Below are 19,994 nucleotides of genomic sequence, written 5' to 3'. Positions count from 1 at the left end.
CCAGGAGGGTCACTGCCCGTGGCTTACTGGTGTTTTAGGTGGTACGACATTGGGTGGGCAGTTGCATTGCACTCATGGGGAAAGACACCTGCAGTCTCTTTTTTTTTTCTTTTTTACATTACATGGCAATGTACACTACTTTGATACATTTAGTACACAAAATAAAGTCCTTTAGAAGAGTCATTCACAAGACATGCGAAGTTGGAGATGCACGCTGGAGTCCAGGGAAGAAGTTGGGCTAGGCATGTTGGGTGAAGGGAGTAGAAGGTATATAGCACACAGTGCCATGCCCTCTTCTGGTCTGGAAGGCAACGGCAGCATACAACATTGGTATTGGCGCCTCAAAGGTGAACTATTTTATATTAACCAGTTTAGGACTACACAAGATAAGGATCGCCTCCAGCATCAGGATATAGCTTGAGGTTTTGTGAACCATTCTCATGGCCAACATTAAGAAATTGATGTTTTTCCTGCATCATCTTAATATTACTGCTTTAATCCCAGATCAGATAAAAGACAGCATGTGCAACCCCCGACTAAAATCCTGTTGTAGCCTAAGCAGTGAAGTAGTACAACATTGGAAGACTTTAAATTTGCATTTCTTTGGGACTCCGTTCTTCAAACAGGACCTCTTCTTCAGGGGTTGGAGTCACCTTGACAACATCTGCGATTCCATTCTGTCCCAAGATGCAAGGAACCCTAGGGGGACATTATGTTTTATTCCACAGAGTCCTTAATCATGGTGGAAACTGGGTGTACCCACCTAAGATTCTTCATCATACTTTCTGCCACATCTGCCACAGCCCAATGGCCCAGGAGGTGTAGCCTTTCAGTTTGGTCACCTCCTTAGCACGTCAACCACTGGTTTGTGAAACTCTTTCCACTGTTCCTTACCTGCATCAGAGCCTAAATCAAGGGACAGAGTTTTCAAGGAGGCGCCAGCAGCATTCTCCCCAATCAGTGACTCCACACGGGCACGCTAGAGTCTCCATGCCCCCCAAGGACCAGCCACGACAGCGTGATGGGCAAACTCCCAGTCTCTCCCCCACCAGGTAACGGAACTGGGCTGAATCCAGATTGCAACCGCTTCCAATAACACGGTTTTGGGGAAAGCCACTTATTTTCCAAGCCACATAGATCAAGATACGCACTGGATTGGAGACTAGCAACTTGCAGATCAGGCTGTATTTCACAACATTAGGAATGATGAATTCAAAGACGTTAACATTACACTGGGCCAAATTAAGAAGGCTTCCTCCTTCTTCCTGATGTGCCCCAGCTGTGACAATAACCATCTTGGAGTTTGCAGTCACACTATAGCCTTTGCCAGAGACAGTTTTTGGTGTTCAAAGGAAAAGGGTGCCAGGTTGGAGACCCATCGTCTCTCCCTTCAATTTCTCTTCCATCACATCAATGAGGACAAGTTCATCTGCCAATTCCTTCACCAAGATACCGTCGGCACCGGCCATGCCCACAGCATCAACCCCAACAACTGTCATCTTACTCTGAGAGGTCTGTCCTTAAGAAGATTCCGAATCAGCTGGTCCTGGAGAGTTGCCACCTTAGATTTGGAATGGAAAGTAACCGGGACAACAACTCGAGCAGGCGTCTGCAGCACGTAGTGGATGCGTCCCGACTCAGCGGTTGCAGCAGCGAGGAGTTTTGCAAGTTTTGCAAGCGGCCGGAAGTTATTAGTTGGGTCACTTTGGGGAATTGACCCTGCTCCAAGAAGAAGAACCCAGAGACAGAATATTCAGTGGTGAGAACACGGAGGCGTCATCAAGTTGGGCTCAAAGGAGAAGGAGGAGAACAACTTTGACCCTAAGCTCAGGTTGTGGGTAGAGGCAGAGTTGAGGGCAGAGAGAAGGGAGAATGAAAGAACAGCACAGCTCTGGGGTGGTGGGGGAAGGCAGGGGTTGAAGCATTTGGCAGAAGGATGAACTGAAAAGGGGAACTTGAAGTAACGGAACCATCTCTACAGACGTCTCTCAGATCAATGCTTATACCTGCGGTTAGCCTCATTTGGGGGGTAGCATCACCTATTACATAAGCATGTATATCTCTGATTTCATGACATTCTTTTAGTGCCAAGGATACGTATAAGGTAGCATTCGATAAAGAATGAGTACCTTCTAAAGTAGAAATATAAAATGAGGAAACTCTTAAGAAAATGAAAACCAAACACAGAAAGAACCCAGAAGAATATGCAATCGCGCTTGAAATTGAACTCAAGCCTTTCACAGCCAAGGCAGAAAGCGATTCCCTGTGATGTTCTCTGGTGCGTGGGGTCGCGGGGGTGCATAGTGCCTCCTCCCCCAGCACGTGGCGCTTCTGTGAGGGAGTGAGGGGCACCGTGCCCAGGAAGTGGTGCCCTCGTGGCAGTTATGACTCCGGGGCCAGCTGTGGTTCTCCCTCCTGGTGCTTCTTCGCCAGCCACAGCTGGGCTGTCTGGAACTGTGCCAGGGCACCCCTGGAGCTTGAACGATGACGATGACGGCTGAGGAAGCTTTATTGCCAGAGGCTCTTTGGGAAGTCCTGGGCAAGGCGATGAGAGCCAAGTCAAACTCTGAACCCTGGAAAACCTATGAATATACACTCATTACACAGTAAAATGGAGGAAAAGAAGCAGCAGGCAGGAACCTGATTACATCACCAGGCTCATGTGCAATTTGAAGTTTCCCAAAGAAAACCACTGTTTTGTAACTTCAGGGTCTCCCCAACTTCCCAATATTACTATGGCCTTCACCTTCAGCATTATTTCATTTTGACTGGTTTTTCCAGCGTTCTGCCTACTCACAGGTAGACCATGGAATTCCTGAGACTTTGAGAATTGGTCAGAAAGAATGGTTTAGAGGTCTGAAGTTGAGGCAAATGGAAATAATCTCTTTACCATTCCAATATCTGAAACCATAACGGGGTCATTTTGTTTGTGAAGCTATACCACATGTTGTGGTTTTGGCAGTTGGCTCACAGACCTTACTTTTGAAGGTCTGAGTTTGTTTTTATCACTATGATTTGACCCTAGTTTCATTTCAAGAAACTATCAGTTTATACTCTCATTTCCTTACAAGCAGATCATTTATTCAATTCATGTATTCAACAAATATTTATAGGATGCCCGACATGCACTCAGTACTGTTCTAGCTGCTGGGCATACATCAGCAAACAAAACAGGCAAAAGCCACTGCCTTCACAGAGCATACCTTCTACAGTTAGTAGGAGAGAAAGCCTGTGGAGAATAGTAAAGCAGGGAAGGAGCCTGGGAAGGGCCGGGGCGGTGGAAGTTTCACGTTTTAAACAGGGTGTTCAGAGAAAGCCTCAGTGAGAAGATGAGCACCAAACTCCAAATGAATAGTTCCAATAATTAATGCCCATTGTCTCATTCTTTCTTATCACTAAGTTGTATCAGGGAGGTTGAAAAACACAGTGGGTGACAATGTGTTTACAGAAGACACAGAAGTATTCGTCATACATATTGACTTGCAATGAAAAAGCAAAGGAAGAGAATTTCTGGGCAGATGGCAGGATAAGGAGCTCCAGGTCTCAGTTCTTCCACTAAAACAACTAATTAAACAGGCAGGAATTGTCTGAAACAAATATTTTGAAACTCCAGAGACTGAGAACATTGTATAGCAGCCAGGGAAGACCCAGAAGAAAAGGCTGATAAATTATAGTAAAGAACTGTAAATTTTTTTTTGAGATTTATTTATTATTTGTTTATTTCTCTTCCTCCCCCCACCCCACCCCGGGTGTCTGCTTTTTGTGTCCATTCGCTGTGTGTTTTTCTGTGACCGCTTCTATCCTTATCAGCGGCACCGGGAATCTGTGTTTCTTTTTGTTGCATCATCTTGCTGTGTCAGCTCTCCGTGTGGGTGGCGCCATTCCTGGGCAGGCTGCACTTTCTTTCACACTGGGCGACTCTCCTTATGGGGCATACTCCTTGTGCGTGGGGCTCCCCTATGTGGGGGACACTCCTGCATGGCATGACACTCCTTGCGCACATCAGCGCTGTGCATGGGCCAGCTCCACACAGGTCAAGGAGGCCTGGGGTTTGAACCGTGGACCTCCCATGTGGTAGGTGCATGCCCTATCCATTGGGCCAAGTCCACTTCCTGAGAACTGTAAGTTGTTCTCTCCGTGCAGTGGCTACCAGTGCCATCCCCCACTCTCAAGGCAGGCCTTCACAGGGTCCAGTCCCTGGCTAGGAGCTGGTGATAGAAAGGGATGTAAAAATCCTCTTCTCCAGGAACAAGGGTGGGCATGGCTGATGATTGATGATGGCTGTTGATTAGAGAATTCGGATTGCTGGGTCCTGACCCTGAGGCCTGCCATTGTTTCCTCCTTCCCCGGACAGGGGTGGAGGTGGTGGAGATCTAAGAACTCAGGAATTACTCAGGGTTGCAGGGGACAGTTAGCTGAAGGGCTCTGTTTGCTGGGCAGGCCAGGAAAGCTCAGTGTTGGGGAACCATAAGGGAAGCTTTTTCACCCTCCTAGACCCCTTCCACAGGGCATTTTGGAGCCGCTCTGGGCCCCCTTCATGAGTCCCTGGCCCTGTTTTGGCTGGGAAGGACCAAATTGAGAAGGTCCTCCATGGGTGACCCTCCTCCCAGAATTTGTCCTTTAGGCAAAAGCAGCATGAGCCAACAGAAAGGGTGTAAAAAACTATAGAGGTGGACAGTCTGGGACAAAGGCCTGCTGGCTTCACATCCTAGAAGAGGGAGGTTTGTCATCTGGAAAACAGAGAGGACATCCAAACTTTCATAAACAGGGAAACTCAAAAGCAATTGACAAACAAAAGCCTGACACAAGACAGCGGCCCAGGAAGACAGGGAAAATCCTGCATAGTATGTTCATCTCGGGCAGACCTTCCTGATGAGAGGGCTGACGCTCAAGGAAATCTGTCTTCTCACCAGCTGGCTACAAAGCCAGGAGACAGACATACCAGGGAGTTAATCCCAGATGTAACATTTTAAAATCTTAAAATGTATAGTTTATAACAAAAGAGTGCAAGAAAAGAAACAGGAAATGATGGTCCATCCAAAGGAAGAGGATACAAATACAGAAAACACCAATGAAGATGAGAATGTAGACATACCGAAAAAGCCTTTAAAAAAGCTTAAGGAGGAAAGCAGACTTGGCCCAGGGGTTAGGGCGTCCGTCTACCACATGGGAGGTCCACGGTTCAAACCCTGGGCCTTCTTGACCCAGCTGGCCCACGCGCAGTGCTGATGCACAAAACGAGTGCCGTGCCACGCAGGGGTGTCCCTGTGTAGGGGAGCCCTATGCGCAAGGAGTGCACTCCGTAAGGAGAGTCATCCAGTGCGAAAGAAAGTGCAGCCTGCCCAAGAATGGTGCTGCACACACGGAGAGCTGACACAAGATGATGCAACAAAAAGAAACACAGATTCCTGTGCCACTGACAATAACAGAAGTGGACAAAGAAGAACACGCAGCAAATGGACACAGAGAACAGACAACTGGGGTGGGGGGAAGGGGAGAGAAATAAATAAATAAATACATCTTTTAAAAAAAAGCTTAAGGAGATGAAGGAAGGTACAGAGAAAGAACTAATTGCTAAGAGGAAAACAATGAATAAAGTATATGAGAATCTAAGTAAAGAGACAGAAATTTTAAAAAGTAACCAAACAGAATTACTGAAATTGCAGACCACAATAACTGAAATGAAAAATGCCCAGGAGGGTTTCAAGAGCATATTGGCAGAAGAAAGAATGAGTGAAATTGAAGACAAGACTCTTGAAATGAGTCAAGCTGAGGAGCAGAAAACAAAACAAAACAAAAATATTAAAAGCAAAAATAGCCTAAGTCAGCTATGGGACTCCATTAAGAGCACCAAAATATACATTATGGGAGTCCCAGAAGGATAAGAAATAGAGAAAGGGACAGAAAGAATAGTTAAAAAATAATGACAGAGAACTTCCCAAACTTAGCAATAGACATGAATATGCACATCCAAAAAAGCTCACAGAACACCAAACAAGATAAACATGAAAAAATACACCCCATAATATATTGATTACACTGTCAAATGCAAAATATAAGAGTTCTGAAAGGTGCAAGAGAAAAGTAACATGTTATATTCAAGGGAATCCCAATAAGATTGAGTGAGTGCTGATTTCTCAGCAAGAATCATGGGAGCAAGAAGGTACTGGGTTGAAATACTTAAAGTACTGGAAAAAACAACTGCCAGCCAAGAATTTTATGTTCAGTGATAATACACTTTTTTCAAAAGTGAGGGCAAGATTAAGACATTTTCAGATAAACAAAAGCTGAGGGAGTACATCATCACTAGACCTGCCCCACAAGCAGTATTCTAAATGGAACTTTTCAGACTGAAAGAAAAGGACACTGAAAAGTGGTTCAAAGCAGCATAAGGAAATAAAGACCTGTGACAAAGGTAACCATTTGGGTAATTACAAATGCCAGTATTATTGTATTGTATTGTTTGGTATATAACTCCCTGTCTTACTTCTGATGGGTGCTAAAATTCAAATTCATAAAAAGTAATGATAAATCTAGGTTTTTGGACATACAATGTATAAAGATATGAGTGGTAAAATATGGTGGCAGCACAAATGGGTACAGGAAAAGTATATGTGAAGTTCAGTTGGTATCAAATCAAATACAATTGTTATATATTTAAGATGTTAAATTTTAATCCCATGGTAACCACAAGGAAAACAGATGAGAAATATATCAGATGGAAATGAGAAGGCACTCAATACAGTTCAACACAAGAAAGAAAATAAACATAAAAGTAGGCTTTAATGGAAGTGAGGGACAAAAAAGGTATAAAACATACAAATGCTATATATCAAAATCACAGAAGAAAGACCTGTATTATCAGTAGTGACTTTATTTATTTATTTTTTTTAAAGATTTATTTATTTATTTAATATCCCCCCCTCCCCTGGTTGTCTGTTCTTGGTGTCTATTTGCTGCGTCTTGTTTCTTTGTCCGCTTCTGTTGTCGTCAGTGGCACGGGAAGTGTGGGCGGCGCCATTCCTTGGCAGGCTGCTCTTTCTTTTCACACTGGGAGGCTTTCCTCACGGGCGCACTCCTTGCGCGTGGGGCTCCCCCACGCGGGGGACACCCCTGCGTGGCACGGCACTCCTTGCGCGCATCAGCGCTGCGCATGGCCAGCTCCACACGGGTCAAGGAGGCCCGGGGTTTGAACCATGGACCTCCCATGTGGTAGACGGACACCCTAACCACTGGGCCAAAGTCTGTTTCCCAGTAGTGACTTTAAATGTAAATGGATTACATTTTCCGGTACGAAGGCAGAGATTGGCATGAATGGATAAAAAAGGAATGACCCAACTATAATGCCATATGCAAGAGACTCATCTTAAAGTAAAAAATACAAGTAGGTTTAGAGTGAAAGGATGGAGAAAAATATAACAGGCAAGTAGTAATGAAAAGAGAGTTGGGGTGGCTACACAAATATCAGATAAAATAGACTTTAAGCCAAAAACAGTTATGAAGGACAAAGATGGTCATTACATACTGATAAAGAGAACAATTCAACAGTGAGATGTAACAATAATAAATATATATGCCCCTAATAACAGAGTCCCAAAATATATGAAGCAAATATTGACAGATTTGAAGGAAAAATGGATAGCTCTACATTAATAGTAGGAGTCTTTAATACACTACTCTCAATAGTGGATAGAATATCTAGTCCAGAAGATCCATAGGGAAATATAGGACTGAATGATGCACTAAGTGAACTAGACCTAAAGTTGTATGTAGAACACCGCACCCAACAAAACCAGAATACACATTCTACTCGAGCACACATGGATCATTCTCCAGGATAGACCATATGTTTTGTCACAAAAAAAGTTTCAATAAATTAAAAAATATTGAAATCATCCAATGTACATTATCTGACCATAATGGAATGAAGCTAGAAATCAGTAACTGAAGGAGAAAGGGAAAATTCACAAATATGTGGAAATTTAAAAACATACTCTTAACAACTAATGGGCTAAAGAGGAAATCAGAAGTGAAATTAGGATATATCTTGAGGTGAATGAAAATGAAAATACAACATATCAAAACTTGTGCGGTGCAGAGAAGGCAGTACTGAGTGGGAAATTTATAGCTTTAGAAGCTTATATTGAAAAGGAAGAAAAAGTTCAAATTAAAGTCCTTACCTCAAAACCAGAAGAGCTAGAATGAGAAGAGTAAACTAAACCCAAAGAAAGCAGAAGGAGGGAAATTACAAAGATTAGGGTGGAGATAAATGAAGTAGTAAAACAAGAAAACAACAGAGAGAAACAACAAAACCAAGTGTTGTTTCTCTGGAAATTCAACAAAATTGACAAACCTTTAATTAGCCTGACAAAGCAAAAAAGAGAGGATACAAATAACAAAAATAAAAAATGAAAATGGGGACATGATTACTGACCCTGTTGAAATAAAAGGACTATAAGTGTATACTATGAACAACTGTATACCAATAAATTTGATAACCCAGATAAAATAGACATATTTTTAGAAAACACAAACTGCTCAAGAAGAAGTTGAAGATCTCAACAAACCAATTATTAGTAAAGAGATTGAACCAGTCATCAAAAACCTCCCAAGAAAGAGAAGCCCAGGAGCAGATGGTTTCACAGGAGAATTCTACCAAAATATTCCAAGAAGTCTTAATTTCAATTTTGCTCAAACTCTTCAAAAAAATTGAAGAGGAGAGAACACTCCCTAACTCAGTCTACAAGGCCACCATCATGCTCATACCAAAGCTGGATAAAGATAACACAAGAAAAGGAAACTACAGAACAATGTCTCTTATGAATATAGATGCAAAAATCCTCAACAAAACTAGCAAACCAAATCTGGAAGCATATTAAGAGAACTGTACACCTTGATGAAGTGGGATTTATCCCTAGTATGCAGAGTTGGTTCAACATAAGAAAATCAATTAATGTAATAATTGCATTAACAGAATGAAGGGGGAAAAACCCCACATGATGATCTCAATCCACACAGAAAAGGCATTTGACAAAATACAGCACTCTTTTTTGATAAAACACTCAGAAAACTAGGAATAAAAGGAAACTTCCTCAGTGTGATAAAGGGCATATATAAAAAGCCCACAGCTAATGTCCTACTTCATAGTGAAAGACTGAAAGCTTTACCTCTAAGATCAGAAACAAGACAAGGATTCCCGCTGTCACCACTGTTATTCAACATTGTATTGGACATTCTTGCCAGAGCAATTATAAGAAAAAGAAATAAAAACCATCTAAACTGGAAAATAAAAAGTAAAATGTTTCCTATTTGCAGATAATATGATCCTATATATAGAAAAATCCTGAAAAACCCACAACAAAGCCCCTGGAGCTAATAAATGAATTAAGCAAAGCAGCAGGGTACAAGACTGATAGCCACAAATCAGTAGTGATTCTGTACAAAAGCAATGAACAATCAGAAGAAGAAAACATTCACAATAACTAAAAGAATCAAATATCTAGTAATAAATCTAACCAAGGATGTAAAGGAATTGTACACAGAAAACTAAAAAACTTGGTTAAAAGAAATTGAAGAAGACCTAAATAAATGGAAAGATATTCCCTTTTCATGGATTGGAAGACTAAATACCATGACGATGTCCATACTACCTAAAGCAATGTATAGATTCAATGCAATCCCAATAAAAATCCCAACAACCAAAAAAGTTCTAACATCCTTCTTTGCAGAAATGGAAAAGCCAATCATCAAATTTTTATGGAAGGGTAAGAGGCACCATCGCTAAAGCCATCTTGAAAAAGAAGAATGAAGTTGGAGAATTCACACATCCCAGTCTTAAAACTTATTACAAAGCCACAGTAATCAAAACAGCATGGTACTGGCACAAGTAGAGACATATAGACCAATGAAAAAGTTGAAGGCTCAGAAATCAACCTTCACATTATAGCCAACTGATTTTTGACAAGGTGGAAAGGACCACTCAATTGGAAAAGAATAGTCTTTTCAATAAACAGTGCTGGGAAGCCTGGCTCTCCATTTGCAAATAAATAAATAAATACATGAAAAAAGGACTCTCTTCACACCATATACAAAAATATACTCAAAATGGATTAAAGACATAAATTTAAGGGCTAGAAGAAAATGTAGGGAAGCACCTTTAGCCCCTTGTGTTAGGCAATGGTTTCTTAGGCTTTACACCCAAAGGACAAGCAAAAAAAGTAAAAATAGGGAAGTTGACGTGGCTCAACTCATAGAGCATCTGCCTACTAAACTGGAGATCCAGGGTTCAAACCTAGAGCCTCCTGACCCATGTGGAGTTGGCCCATGCACAGTGCTGATGCATGTAAGGAGTCCCGTGCCACGCAGGGGTGTCCCCCATGTAGGGGAGCCCCACACGCAAAGAGTGCACCCTGTAAGGAGAGCCACCTAGCACGAAAGAAATTGCAGCCTGCCCAGGAATGGTGCCGCACACACGGAGAGCTGATGCAGCAAGATGACGCAACAAAAATGAGACACAGATTCCCAGTGCTGCTGACAAGAATGGAAGTGGATACAGAAGAACACACAGTGAATGCACACAGAGAGCAGACAACGGGGGGGGGGGGGGGGGGGGGGAGAAAAATAAAATAAAACACATACACACAAAAAGTAAAAATAGATAAATGGGACCCCATTGAAAAAAAAAAAAACCCAAAAAACTTTTGTTCCTCAAAGGTCTTTATCAGGAAAGTGAAAAAGCAACCTACATAATGGGAGAAAATACTTGGAAACCACATAGTCAATAAAGGATTAAGAGCCAGTACACATATAAAAAAATCCTTCAACTTAACAAAAAGATGAACAACCCAATTAAAAAATGGACAAAAGACTTGAATTGACATCTTTCCAAAAAAGATACACAAATGGCCAGAAAGCACATAAAAAGATATTCAAGATTATTTAGTCATCAAGGAAATGAAAATCAAAACCACAATGAGATACCATTTCACACTTACTAGAATGGCAATTTTAAAAACCCAGAAAAAAACAAGTGTTGGAGAGGATGCAGAGAAACAGGGACACTCGTCATTGCTGGTGGCGATGTAAAATGGTGAGAAGTTGTGGAAGACAGTTTGTCCGTTCCTCAGAAAGTGAAGCAGAACTACCATGTGACCCGGCAAACCCACTGCAAGGTTTATACCCCAAAGAATTGAAAGCAGGGGCTCAAACAGACATTGGCATACTGATGGTGAAAGTGGCACTGTTCACAATTGTCAAAACATGGAAGCAACCCAAGTATCCATCAACCTATGAACCGATCATTAAAATGTGGTAAATACATGTAGTGGATATTACTCAGCTGTAAAAAGGAATCAAGTCCTGATCCATGTGACAGCATGGATGAATCGTGAAGACATTATGTTGAGTGAAATAAGTCAGACACAAAAATACAGATATTGGATGACTTCACTGACTTGAAACAACTAGAATAAGCAACTCATATAGAGTCAGAATCTAGAATATAGGTAAGTAGGGGACTGAGTGGGGATGGGGAATCGGAAGTTAAGGCTTAAAATGTACAGGGTTCCTATTTGGAATGATGAAAATGTTTTAGTAATGGGTGGTGGTGATGGTAGCACAACACTGTTAACATAATTAACAGCACTGAAATGTATATCTGAATATGATTAAAAGGGGAAACGTTAGATTGTGTATGTATGTAACAGAATAAAAAAATGTTTAAATCCATGGAAATGCACTACACAATGAACCCTTAGTTAAACCATGGACTTTAATTAATAGTACAATTATAAAAATGTGCTATCATCAGTTCTAACGAACAGTTCCACGCCACTGCAAGGTGCTGGTGGTGGGGTGGTATATGGGAATCCTGTATTATATGCATGAGTGTTCTGTAAATCCACAACTTCTCTAATAAAGGGGAAAAAATGAAAGGAAAAAAGGCCCCAAGGATAAAACATGCCAGTTATCAGTGTGCTGCCGCCCAGCTCCTTGTCCATTCTTCTTTGTCCTGCTTTGTGATCTGTGAGAAGTTTCTCCAGTTCCAGCTGGTGTCATGTCAGAGGATGCCAGGAGAGGCGCTAGAGGGGCACAGCAACAGGCAGGGGCTTCTTATCCTGCTTCCAGGCTTGTTTCCCCCTCCTTGTGTGGACCTGCCAGGGCTGTGTGGAGACCCAGTGGTGCCCACCCTCCAGTGAATTTTGCTGACACCCCTGCAGGCGGTTTCCTGCTTGCCAGTTCCGACCCGAGGCACCTCAGAAAGCTCCCTGGCTGCCGTGTGTCCCAGCCATGCCCTGTCTAATGAGGTCTGACCCATCCTCGGGAGGAGGGCATCTTCTTGGGCGCTCTGCCTCAGCTAGAGGTGGTGGCCGCGCTACTCCTGCTGTTCCTGTATTCCCTCGCGCTCTCTGCAGCAGTTTGATATTATTCATGAATTCCAAAAATGGGAATTGATTATGTTTGTAATCTGGTCTGTTTCTCTGGGCATGATTCCCTTTGATTGTATTAGACTCAGCAGAGACAGCTGATTAAATGATGTTAAGATTAGGCTCTGATTCAACCATGTCATTGAAGCATGACTCAGCGTTGAGTCCCTAGCCCCCTTGGGCGGCTGATAAAACAGACTCTCACATGGACAGAGACACACAAAGAAGATGAGCAGAGGATCCTGCAGCCCGGATGAGAGATGAGCCTGGCAGTCTACAGCTGACCTTGGGAAGAGAACAGAGCAGCTGAGCCCAGAAAGAAACGAGCTCTGGGGAGAGAGCCCTGTGCCAGCTTATAGCTGAGATTGGAAGAAGCTGGACCCACAGAGCCTAAGAGGGAAGAGGGAGGCTGACCCCTCGCAGACCAGCAGCCATCTTGCTTCAGCACATGACCACAGACTTTGGGTGAGAAAGTACCTCTTATGGTACCTTGAGTAGGACTCTTTAGGGCCTTGTAATTGTAACCTTCTATCCCAAATAAATACCCTTTATAAAAGCCAACAGAGTTCTGGTACTTTGAACAGCACCCCTTTGGCTGACTCATACACTCTCTGTACTGCCTTTAGTAGTTAATCTCTGTTTTGTTTTCTTTCTCTTGACTGTATGCTGATTGATACATGGGAAATTAAGTTTAGTTCAAGGATGAGATGGAAGAATGCTAGAGTGACAAATGCTACGATGATGATAGTTTTTCAAAGATCAAAAATATTGAAAAATGATTATTTGAATGTTTAGAATGAGCATAATTTCATCAAGTTTAACCTATCCATTAAAATGGTTCCTTCAAACATCAGTGCTCTCAGACTATCGTGTATCTATGTGATTTTTATTACCAAATATTACAACAATATAGAACATTTGGGAAGTATAGAAAAAAATCAACTATGGTAGTGATATTCTCCAATAACGGCAGTTATAACTTTAAAATAAAGCTCCTTCTTAAAGGAATTGTGCAAAAACTACCTTTAGAAAACAACAATTTTCCTGCTGGAATAGTTGTTTGGTATTGAGTGGTAGATTCACAGGGCAAATACCCCCACGCTTTAATTTAAAAAAACCTCGCCCCCTCATTGTGCTCACTGTCTGCTTGTTACGTGCTCATCTGCTTTTTAGGAGGCACTGGGAACTGAACCCAGGACCTCTCATGTGGGAGATTGGCGCTCAATGGCTTGAGCCACCATGCTCCCGCTGGTTGTGTCTCTCATTGCGTTTCCTTGTTGTGTCTCTTCATTGCATCATGTCGTTGTGTCATCTTGTTGCCACAGCTTGCCGTGTGAGTCCATTGCATCAGTTTGCTGTCTTGTTCGTCTTCATTAGGAGGCACCGGAAACCGAACCTGGGACCTCCCATGTGGTAGGCGGGCGCCCAACTGCTTGAGCCACATCAGCTTCCCTCCCATGCCATAATTTTAAGGGTCATGGGAATGCCCCATCCTGCCCCCCAATTTTCTCCCACATACTGGCTGATACCTAAAATTCCACTTCAGCACTTAGCCCTCTTAGCAGCTGGTCTAACTGGGGAGGGTAGTAAAAGGGAGAGGGTATTTTCAAAATATGTTTTATTGATTATCAACCCTGGAAATAGATTAAATATCTTCTTACTGGGAGAAAGATGACTAGCTATCCCCTAAAGCAGGCTTCCTCAATACATGCTCAGTTTATTCTGTGGAACGCTAAAAAGTGTAGAAAAAGGGAGACGGTAATTTGCTTGAATAAGTTGGAAAAATAGTTGGACTGAAAAAATAAAGCAAGTTTCTTTCCTACAGGACTTCTCAGAACCTTTACGTGTTGTGTTCATGAGGGGGAGAAGGTATGTAGGGTTTCCCTAAATTGGTTGATCATGGACCTTCCTCCCCCGCTCCTTTTTCATACAGGCGTTTGCAGGCCAACAGCTCTGCAGAACATATTTTGGGAAACATTGCCTTAGACCTGCAGATACGACTGATTGGTGCAGCAGCTGCGAGAACGGGCTTCCCGGCTCCGGAGGGAGCACAGGGTCGGGGGTGCCAGCTGCGTCCGTGGAGCCCCTCCCTGCTTCCCGCCGAGCCAAGGGCTGTCCCCAGTGACTGGCCCGTCCAGACCCTTGACGGCCCATGCCTGGGAGACGGGCCCCTCTGCTGGCCACTTTGGCTGCTGCTGCCACCAGCCTCGCTTCCCTCTCCTGCACTAGGGGTGGAACCTGCCCGGGGTCTGACATTTCCCAGCCTCTCCTGGCTCCCTGCCCCATTTCTCTCCAGGCAGCTACCAATAAGTGTCTTTTAGGTCAAGTCCGGTCTCGAAGGACTGGACGGCACAGTCTTGTAAGGAAGGACCTCAGTTCCTGACTGTCCCGGCCCCTCGCATCCTGGAGAAAGATTCTCCCCAACACACTCACGGTCACGGATGCGCCCCTCCCCTCTTCTCACCCAGTTTCTACTGTGATCTGCCGGGACCAATCTTGGTGCAACCCCTGCATGCCTGTCTCTCTTGGCCCACTGCCCAGGCCGTGCGCCTTCTGCTGTCCCCACTGCCCTCCCGGCCCTCCCCAGTGCTCCTTTACCCCCGCACTTTTCCTCCATGCACTCAGGCATCTGCATTCTCCCTGACATCCTTGGTTTATTTCCAGAATACTCGCTGTGATGGTTAGTCTATTGTGTCAGCTCGGCCAGGTAACTGTGTCCAGTTGTCTGGTCAAGCGAGCACTGGGCTAACTGTAATCCAAGGGCATTTATGGACTTCAGTCACCATTGACTTTACTGCAATGGTAAATCATAGATAGCTGGTTATAATTACATCAATCAGGGAGATTGCCATCAGCAATCAGTGGTGCTTTATCTAATCAGTTGAATGCCTTAAAAGGGGAAGTGATTGCAGCATTGAGTGAGATTTTCTTAGCTCTTTGTTTTTTTTAATTATTTATTATTTATTTTATTTATTTATTTCTCTTCCCTTCCCCCCCCCCCAGTTGTCTGTTCTCTGTGTCCATTTGCTGCGTGTTCTTCTTTGTCCGCTTCTGTTGTTGTCAGCGGCACAGGAATCTGTGTCTCTTTTTGTTGCGTCATCTTGTTGTGTCATTTCTCTGTGTGGGCGGCACCATTCTTGGGCAGGTTGCACTTTCTTTCTTGCAGGGTGGCTCTCCTCACGGGGTGCACTCCTTGCATGTGGGGTTCCCCTATGCGGGGGACACCCCTGCGTGACACAGCACTCCTTGTGCACATCAGCACTGCGCATGGGCCAGCTCCAGACAGGTCAAGGAGACCCTGGGTTTGAACCGCAGACCTCCCATGTGGTAGGCGAGCCCCTATCCCTTGGGCCAAGTCCGTTTCCCCGCCCCCCCCCAGCTCATCTTTGGATGAGCCAACATCTCCCAGAACTTGTCCAAACCTTCCTTGTTCTTTCATCGGAGCTCCTGGTTGCAGCCTGCCTGTGGAACCTGGACTTGTGCCTCCCCACGGCTGTGTAAGAGAACCTCATAAATCTCTTACTATCGACAGATATCCCTTGTTGATTCTGTTTCCCTAGAGAACTCTGACTAATACACTTGCATCATCTCTCATCCCTTGAGGACCCTCCTTTGCCCTCAGATCCGTCTCAGACTTGGGGGTCAGGGAGAAGCCCCCGCCCAGTTCTGCTCGCTGCCCTCTGCTCCCTGCCTGGTTAGGTAGGGGACTGCCCCAGCTGCCTCCTCCTCTGCTATCTAGTGCCTACGAGGTCCATGGCTAAGGAGCTTCTAGTCACCCCGAATTCCTCCATTACCCTGGTGGCTTAGGGGGCCATGCAGACCCCTATCCAGTGCTCAGGACTTTTGACTCATCAGCTCAACCTCACTGGCTTTGCGTCTCATGCTGCACGTTCACACTCATGGTCGGATTTGTTAACATTTAGCCACCTCTGAACTCTAACAATAAAAGCTGTCAATTTCCTGACTACAACCTCTGCTCCTTTGATCCCTTGCACACCATCCACCCTGGATCTGTTGTCATCCTTCACCAAGCACCCCATGCTCTGCAGTCAGCCCCCACTGGGCTCACCTCCCTCCTGGTCTAGCTGAGATCCCGTCGTCCCTCACCTAGTCACTCCCTGCCAAAACCCCGAATCTCCCTCACCCACAAAGCCGAGCCTCAGATCAACCGTTCAATCTCCTTCTCCCCTCACTTCTTTCTTTGACTATGTGCTTCTGAGAATAGTTGGTTAAAACTACTTAGCTCTGAAGACAAGACCCATCACTAATTTAGAGTCTCCAATCTCAACCAGCCTCCAGTGCTGTCCAGAAATGCCTCCAGTTTCTTCAGTAACTCTTGTGTGTCCCAAATGCTACTTCCTCCTATTTTCCACCAGCTCTTTCCAGGCTATTTCACACTTCTCCCTGTCTCTTCAAGCTCCCACCCACTCTTCTTTCTGGAGATGACCTCATTTCCTGCTTCTCTGGGAACATAGAAACCACCAGATGGGAACTCCCTGGTCCTACCTTCACAAGTAACTGTGGCCATCTCTATTCCTTCCCCTTTCCAGGGAGAGAGCTGCTCCTCGTATATCAAAGGTTGACTTACCCTCCTGCATTCTGGATCTCAAATCTGTCTAACTGCCTTGAGGAACTTTCTTCATCGGTGGTTTCCACATTCACCTTTATTTCCAACCTCTCCCCCTCTATTGGATTCTTCAGAATTTAAAAATACATAGCTCTCTCCTTAAGTGAAAAACATAAACCCACATGTGGCAGTCTGATATAATTTATGAATTCCAAAAAAGATATAGATTATGTTTGTGAACTCTTCCTCTGGGTGTGATAACCTTTTGCTGGTATTAGAGTCAGCCGAGACATCTGCATAAATTACATTAAGATTAGGGCTCTGATTCACCCACCTCAGTAGGGCATGCAGAGTTGAGTCCCCACTGCCTCTTCAGGCCTAGCAGAGGGGATGGGGTCCTGCTCTCACTAGCACCAGCTGTCCCACAGGGGTTGTGGTCTCCCGACATCCTGTCTGAAGCGTGGTAAGAATCCCATTGCAGACTTTGTTGAGTCACCCTCTTGAGTGGCCACTTGTCTTCTGTTAAGATCTTTTTTTCCCCCAAGATTTATTTTTCATTTATTTCTCTCCCTTTCCCTGCCTGCCCCCCTCCCCAAGTTATCTGCTTTCTGTGTCCATTTGCTGTGTTCTTCTGTGTCCGCTTGTACTCTTGTCAATGGCACCGGGAATCCATGTCTCTTTTTGTTGCGTCATCTTGCTGCTTCAGCTCTCCATGTGTGTGGCACCACTCCTGGGCAGGTTGCACTTTTTATGCATTGGGTGGCTCTCCTTATGGGCGCATTCCTTGCGTGTGGGGTTCCGCTATGTGGGGGACATCCCTGCATGGCACGGCACTCCTTGCGCGCATCAGCACTGCGCATGGGCCAGCTCACCTCAGGGGTCAGGAGGCCCTGGGTTTGAACCCTGGACTCCCAAGTGGTAGGTGGATGCTCTATCCTTTGAGCCAAAACCGCTTCCCCTCTGTTAAGATCTTTTTTTTTTTTTAAGATTTATTTATTTATTTCTCTCCCCTTCCCCTCTGCCCCGGTTGTCTGTTCTCTGTATCTATTTGCTGCGTCTCCTTTGTCCACTTCTGTTGTTGTCAGCAGCATGGGAATCTGTGTTTCTTTCTGCTGCGTCATCTTGTTGTGTCATTTCTCCATGTGGGTGGCGCCATTCCTGGGCAGGCTGCACTTTCCTTCACGCTGGGCGGCTCTCCTTATGGGGTGCACTCCTTGCACGTGGGGCTCCCCTACGCGGGGGACACCCCTGCATGGCACGGCCCTCCTTGCGCGCATCAGCACTGTGCATGGGCCAGCTCCACACGGGTCAAGGAGGCCCGGGGTTTGAAGTGCGGACCTCCCATGTGGTAGACGGATGCCCTAACCACTGGGCCAAGTCTGCCGCCTCTGCTAAGATCTTGAAGGTCACCTCTCCCATGTGTCAGGGACTTTGCCAGGCCTGGGTAGAAAAGGGTGAGCGAAGTAGCCTCATTCTCTCCCACGGGATGTTGGCCTTGAGAGGAAGCTGCTCAGGCACGTGACGGATTATGATTCAGGGAGGCCGGTGCCAGCCGCTGGCACGTGCCGGGCACTTTGGGAGCTGCCAGCCCAGCACCAGGCCCACCCCAGGGGGACAGGAAGGCGTCCGCGTGGAATGCAGGCCTCCCGTGCTCCCCTTTTCCTAAGGTCTTCGTTTTCAGCTCTTGAGGGAGCATTTGCTTGTCGGCCAGAAGTGGGGCGAGTGAAAGGAAAGTAAAAAAACTCAAGGGGTGACATGTTCTTCCTTATTGGCTTTTGTGACTGAGTTTTGGTGGAAAAGGAAGTTGGAACCAAGAGCCAGGCCGCTCTGGGTTGGATCCCTGGGAACGTGGGGCTTGGAGAGGAAGAGCTGTGTGCCGCTCAGGCCTCAGCGCCGCTCGCTCGGAGGAGCTCGGAGCTGCGGGGCCCCTCACGCTGTCTAACCGAGGGGAGGGCCGTGGCCTGGGTGGCAGCTCCTGGCAGCGGGGCGGGGTGGGGCTGCTGCCCCCGAGGGGGCTGCTGGTGGAGCCCCCACTTCGGCTGCGCAGCAGCAGGGTCTGGATCTTCCATAAAGTAGCTCAGCCTCGGGGACGGCGTATGGAAACCGACATTCCCAAAGCCCCGGGGTCCTAAGACTGCGGCACCCACGGGTGGCTTCGTGCCCAGGAGAGGGGAGGGTGCGTGCTCGGGGGCTGGGCCCCCCTGGTTCCACGTGGGTTGTCATCAGAGGCCAAGAGGGAGTCCAAGAGGAACTGGGAGGTGCCCCCCCCCGCCCCCCAGGCGACCCCTTCCTCTTTCCTGCCTTCTGGGCACTCTCGGGTTTTCACGGGGGGGGGTGGAGGGGGGTGGGCAGGCCTGGGCCTGTGCTCACGACACGTCCAGAGGCAAAGCGGCCGTTCTCTTAGGGACGGAGGGGAGGGGCGAACCGACTGGCATTCTCGCGTCTCGACGCCCCTTTAACGAGTTGGGCTCTGGCCCTTCTAACCCCGCAGGAGGGGCTCGGCCTGGTGGTCAGCCCCGGGGCCCAGCCCTCCCCCGGGGCCCAGCCACCTCCCCCCCCCAGGGCCCTTGAGGCTCAGCCCGGCCCGGGCCCCGGCGCCTCCGAGGAACTCACAGGAGCTGGCTGGGGCCTCTGCACCTGCGGCCCCCCCCTTCCCAGTCTCAGAGGTTGAGACCCCCCTGGAGGGGGGCCCTGATCTCCTCCTGGCCCTCCGGGTGAGCCGCCCTCAGACCCCACGCGGGGCCGCCCCTCTGGAGAGCGGGAAGGCACCCCTGGGCCGCTGCCCGAGCGGGAGGAGTTAGCCCGGCTTCTGGGCCTCTGCTGGCCGGCGGCGGGAGGAGGAAGGCACGGGCAGCTTCTGCCTGCTAGGACTGCGGCCCGAGTCGGGCGTGTCTTCGGCTGACGTCTCGAGCAGCACATCAGTGATGGCGGCATGTCAGATGCGACGTCAGGCGTGTCGACGCCCCTGACATTTCGTCTGCCTCTGAGCTGTCTTGGCCTCT

General features: G+C 46.4%; 1 pseudogene; it reads right to left on the bottom strand.

The window, feature by feature from the left end:
- Positions 1 to 486: 486 nt before the first annotated feature.
- Positions 487 to 16,326, bottom strand: LOC105747574 (L-lactate dehydrogenase A chain-like; annotated as a pseudogene).
- Positions 16,327 to 19,994: the final 3,668 nt, after the last annotated feature.

This window comes from Dasypus novemcinctus, chromosome 26, assembly GCF_030445035.2.
Source record: "Dasypus novemcinctus isolate mDasNov1 chromosome 26, mDasNov1.1.hap2, whole genome shotgun sequence".
NCBI lineage: Eukaryota > Metazoa > Chordata > Mammalia > Cingulata > Dasypodidae > Dasypus > Dasypus novemcinctus.
The sequence above is the reverse complement of the archived record's forward strand: the minus strand, read 5'-3'. Positions and strand labels throughout refer to the sequence as shown.